Source organism: Castanea sativa, chromosome 1 (genome assembly GCF_040712315.1).
Source record: "Castanea sativa cultivar Marrone di Chiusa Pesio chromosome 1, ASM4071231v1".
Taxonomy (NCBI): Eukaryota; Viridiplantae; Streptophyta; class Magnoliopsida; order Fagales; family Fagaceae; genus Castanea; species Castanea sativa.
In genome coordinates, this window is record NC_134013.1 from 32640293 (window position 1) to 32646292 (window position 6000).

The following is a 6000-nucleotide window of genomic DNA, read 5'->3' on the forward strand; positions in this document are numbered from 1 at the left end:
ATTTTTGCATCGGTTTGGTCGGTTTGAAGCGGTTTTTTCGGTTCGTCGGTTTTTTGCACACCCCTACTTCTAGTCACTTTCCAAAAAGTATCAGGGAAGGAAGTATTTAAGGGAGGTGAATGCCAAAGAGAGGGGGGATCTGCAATAAAGAAAGAAACTAAGAATTGTAACTTTGAAGTAAGAAACAGAAATAATACAGAAGTAGTTCTCGGCTTACGTCCGAGGAGGCCAATTTACAACTATCTTTTGTTATTTACATGTGTTTGTAACTCTTAACCTGTTCTCAAGTTCTCAGTACTGCTAATCTAGGTTTCAAGCCCACACTCTACAAATTTTATTGTTTAAGGCTCATTGGGCCTGAGCCCGTAGTTGTCTTTGAGTCCAGGTGCAATTGTGCGCTTACACCTTTCATCTACTTTAACCCTTTCTCTTCCATCTTAATTTTCATATAACTTCTTAATTCATTTCTGCCTCTCTCTCCTATTCTTTTCAAGTTGTCCATGACAAAAAGGTTAATACTCTCTCTTTCTCCAAAATATTTTTTTCCTCTTTTGGTGGATTTTTTATTTTATTGTTTCAACCACTTTTTTTTATTTTCTATTAATGGTTCTTTTTGTTATTGTTGATTTAATTGTCACATCACATTTGTTTATCTATTTGGTAAATTTGTATTGACTTTTATGCATATTTAGTTAGTTTGGTATTCCAAATTTTGATCACAAGTTTTATTTCTTTATCCCATTGGTTTGATTTGATTTGGGTTAATAATTAGTTGTTTTGCAAATTAGAATTTTTTTTTTATAGTGATCAATTTATATGTTAAACTATTAAACTATGAGACTTTACTCATTTTTGTTTATTTTATAATCCTTTGGGGTGGACAAAGTACTTCTAATAGTTGTATTAGAAGTACTCTATAAAGCCATTTATTCAAAAAAAAGAAAAAATTAGTCAAACGAAAATAATCAGATGGGTGACATATTTTAATTTTTGCAATTGTATTTTAATTATTGTCTTTGACACGAAAAGACAATGTCCTAACTACTGGACGAAAGGGACCAAAAAGTCATTCTCCATATACCTCATATCCAAGAATAGAAGTGGTTCGTTTTTGTTTCTATACGTAATTCAAGATTTTGTTTGTGTTCATATTGGTGATTTTTGATGTGAATTCGACCGCGGGGGGGGGGGGGGACGACCTACAAGTTCCACCAATCCAGTGACACACCAACCATGCCCCCTTTTCAGTGTTTTGGATTGTAGACAGAAAAAATAAGGTTTGAGAAAGTTTGTTTAAAATTAAAAGAATAATTTTCAAATTTTATATTATTTTTAATGATTTACAAACTATTATATATAAATTTTATTATAAAATGAATATTTTCGTTAATTTGCTTTTTGAATTTCTGAGAAAAAATTTATTGTTTTCATTTTGGTACGACAAGATATATATTTATGATTGTTCCTATAGTAAATAAAAATGGAATTGTTCAAATTTATATTTTTGATTTATGATTGTTCCTATAATAAATAAAAATATGATTGTGAAATACATTATTCTTTATTAAATTGTTCTAAATTGTAAAAAATAAATTTAATGAGATTACTTTAAAAAAATTATCAGCGGCTAGTTGTATATAATATTTCTAACTAAACTACCAAAAGAGTTTTGTTTTATAATTTAACAAATTGATACTTCCAAGTGTTTTCAACTAAAACATCTAAAAGCCCAAAGCCCTCCACCTTTGTCTATTGAAAAAAAAAAAAAAAACTGAACAAGGTGCCCGTATAAACAGGGCAAGTGGATTGGTTTAAAATTGCAGGATAATTTTGTTTATTTATTATTATTTTTAATGTTGGAAATGGTTTTTTTTTTTTTGAGAAACTGTTTTGGAAATGGTTAGAAATTACAATTGCTATGCCCTAATTAATAAATTGACACATAGCTAGGCTAATGGGTTTTAATGTAATTAATTTGCAAATGTGGGTGGGTAGTTCTTATAGGCTTTTGACACATGGGTTTAAGCTATTGAAGTGGGGTCCCTGCCGTTTGTGGCCTTGCCTTGCCATTGAGCGCAGACGAATGATTGAAAGTGAAATACTCGACTAAAAGGAACTAGAAATTGGGCTTTAACCAACAGTGAGATGCAAAATGAGCTTCTTTTTTTTTTTTTTTTTGAGAATCTAGACTGGAAGACCAGTTAAGTAATTTATTGAATAAGTAATATTACAGACTAACTAATTTATAATATTTTTACACATTATTGATGTGATTCTAGTAATTTTTAAATAATTATTGATAAATATAAATATGATGTTAGTGGATGACTCATGTTAAAATTAATAAAAATTTGCCATATCAATAATTTATAAAAATATTATAAAATAGTTTGTGGTTGTACCGTTACCCTTGTTGAATAAAAATTAATGAACATCGTAAAGAAAAATGTGAGCAATATCTTCGGGCAAGGCTTCCAGCCAAACTTGCAACTCCAAACCATCTTTGATTTTTTTTGTCAGAGCATCTGCAACTTTATTATTGCTGCGGTTTACATGACAAAAATTAAATCATAACAACTGGGAAGCGTGGTGGACAATGTCTTCAATGATATGGCCGTAGGTAGAGTGGGCAGCCAATCCTCCATTTATAGCTTGAATCACCAAAGCCGAGTCTCCTTCGAAGATCACATTGTGGAGGCCAATTTCTGCAGCAAATTGGACTGCTCTTCGACAAGCCAGAGCTTCAACTTCAACCTCTGTCTGAGGAATTGGTATGCTCATAGACAGAGCAACAATGGTCCAATAACTTCTCCATCATTATCTCTAATCACCACTCCCAACCCAGCCGAGTGGTTGTTCTTAAAGATGGCCTCATCGAAGTTTGCCTTGTACTAGCTGCGTTCTGGAGGTCGCCAATGTTGAGGAGGCGTGGATTGGGTACATTCTGATTCTGAATCTTGTGCACGTAAAAAATCCTGAAGCATACCACCAGCCAAGGTGCAAATCATTGACAAAGGCTGAGATGGGAGACTAAGACGATTAGCATTACGGCGGTTCCACAGTAGCCATGCAGCAAGAATGAAAATCTTCTTCCTGTGATCGTCATGAACCTGCAAATACCTAGACAGAAGGTCAACAAAATCATTGGGAGAGGAAGTGACCGTTTGGTTGATCCAAGAAAGATTATTCCAAACGATCTCCACCTCCTCGTAGCCCTAAACCGCATGTAAAATGTCCTCCGGTTCGGCATTACAAGTATTACGAAGGGTAGTGGGAGCTATATGTCTTCGAAACAGGTAATCCATTGTTGGCAAAGCGTTGTTGCAAGCTCGCCATGCAAAATGTCTCACTTTATTGGGAACATATAGCGTCCAAATACCTCTCCAAAAAGACTTCTGGGAGTTCGAATTAGAGCTACCTGCGTTATTGGCCAACGAGTCTTCAGCCAACAACTTGTAAGCACTGCAGGTAGAGAAGCTACTCGTATGAGTTTTGGACCAGATAAGACAATCCTGGGGAAGCCGAGTACTCAAAGGGATGCTAAGGATCAGTTGAGCTTCATGGGGAAGGAACAGTTGCTGGATTTGCTCGGACTTCCACTTACATTCATCAGCATCAATAAGGCTACTCACTTTAGTATCGGGAGGAATGTTTGGTAGAGGTGAGAAAACAGTTTTTGCACATTGTCCCGGAAGCCACTTTTCTTCCTTAATGCACATAGAATGTCCATTACCAATCCTCCATACCATACATCTTTTAATAACATCCCTAGCACTTAAAATGCTTTTCCAGGCATAGGAACCTAGATTAGAATCCTTAGATTCTAAAATGGAGCAATCTAGGAAGAACCTGGCCTTGAAGACTCTATAGCAAAGGGTATTAGGATTCTGCAACATCTGCCAAACTTGCTTTGCTAATAAAGATTCATTAAATTTCTCAATCTCCTTGAAACCCATACCTCCAACCTCCTTGGCTTCACACATTCTCTCCCATGTGAGCTAGTGAACCTTTTTTCTATCCCCACTATAACCCCACCAAAATTTCCGAATCAATACGTCAATCTCTTTGATCAAACCTGTAGAGAGTTTGAAACAACTCATAGAATAGGTAGGAATGATTTGGATTACTAATTTAATAAGGACTTCTCTACCAGCCTGTGAGAGAAGTTTTTCCTTCCACCCTTGTAACAACTTCCAAAACCCTTTCCTTAATGTAAACAAAGCTCTGTTTTTTGGCTCTTCCAACAAGAGCTAACAACCTTAGGTACTTCTTATAGTGTTGAATGGAAGGCACCCCTAGGAGATGTTGGATTCGGGTTTGAGTCTCCTGTTGGTGTTTGAAGAATATATTGGTTTTTTCCTTGTTGACTTTCTGACCGAACCCATTCTCATAGGTTGACAAATATCAAAGATAACATGGCACTCTAACTCTTTGGCACAACAAAAAAGCACATTGTCATCAAAAAAGAACAAGTGAGATACCTGTGGTCCGTTTCTGTAGATGGAAACTCCTCTGATAGTTCCCTCTATTTCGGCCTTGTGAAGCAAACCCTGGAGGCCAATAGCACACATTAAGAATAGGTAAGGTGACAATGGGTTGCCTTGTCGAAGCCCTCTACTTGGTTTAATACACCCAACCGGTTCCCATTAAGGAGAATGGAATATAAAACCGATTTTATACAGGACATGATAGTAGTAACCATTCTTCCTTTAAAACCCACATGCAACATCACATTCTCCAGAAAATCATGTTTCACTCTATCATATGCCTTATTCATGTCTAGCTTAACGGTCATAAATCCCAACTGGCCTTGAGTTTTTCATTTGAGATAGTGCAAGGTTTCAAAAGCCACAAGAACATTGTTAGTGCTTAGTCTTCCTGATAGGAACGCACTTTGAGATTCAAACACAACATGAGGCAATATCAACTTCAAACGATTAATCAAAATCTTAGCAATTAACTTATAGATGACATCACAAAGACTAATAGGTCGAAAATTTGAAACTTTTTTTGGGTCTTTTTATTTCGAAATAAGGGAAATGAAGGTAGTATTAAGAGATTCCAGAATAGTACCTGAGTTTAAGATTGCTAGGATAACCACTGTAACATCTTTGCCAACTATATGCCAAAAGGTTTTGTAGAACACGGGTGACATTCCATCAGGGTCGAGTGCAGTGAGTGGTTCCATTTGTTGAAGAGCTCTTGAGACTTCATCCTCGGTGTACTCATGGTTTAAGTTCATGTTCATCTCAGCGGAAACCATGGGTAACACAATATTCAAGATGTCATCAAATCTAGAAGGATCAAAGGTGATGAATAAATTTGAAAAAATACCCTTCAACCATCAATCCCATACTCTCTTCATTATCTATTCAAACCCCACTATCATTTATGAACCCAGAATGTAGTTTCGCTTGTTTCATTGATTTGCTTTACAGTGGAAATACTTTGTATTACGATCACCTTCTTTTAGCCATGCAGTGTGAGACCTTTCTTTCCTTAGTGTTTCCTCTTTTGTCCTCAGAGTTTGAATATCTTCACGCAAATGGAAAGTGTGAGATGGATTGGTTCTTTACATATTGGCTTCTTCTGCAGAAGTCAGTTCTTTGAGTTTCCTTGAAAGGGTTTTTCGGACTTGCCTAAAGGTCTCTTGGTCCCACTACTTAAGTTTTCTTGACACATGGAAATCTATTTTGTTATAAGGCGCACTAGGGAAGACTCAACCACATCTACCCATTATTCCTTTATAACATTTTCGCAAGTCTTATCTTTTATCCACATTGATTCAAAGCACAATGGTCGGCCCTTACGTTAGAATCGTTTAAGTTCAGAGTCTTAGATGAGAAGGATCGGTTTGTGGTCAGAGTGAAATGCGTTGATGTAGTGAATATGGGATGTAAGGAACCTCAAAATACAATCCACTATTGCTACTACCCTGTTAAGTCTGATCCAAGTATTATGATCCTCCGATCACCGACTACACCAAGTAAAAGGAAAGTC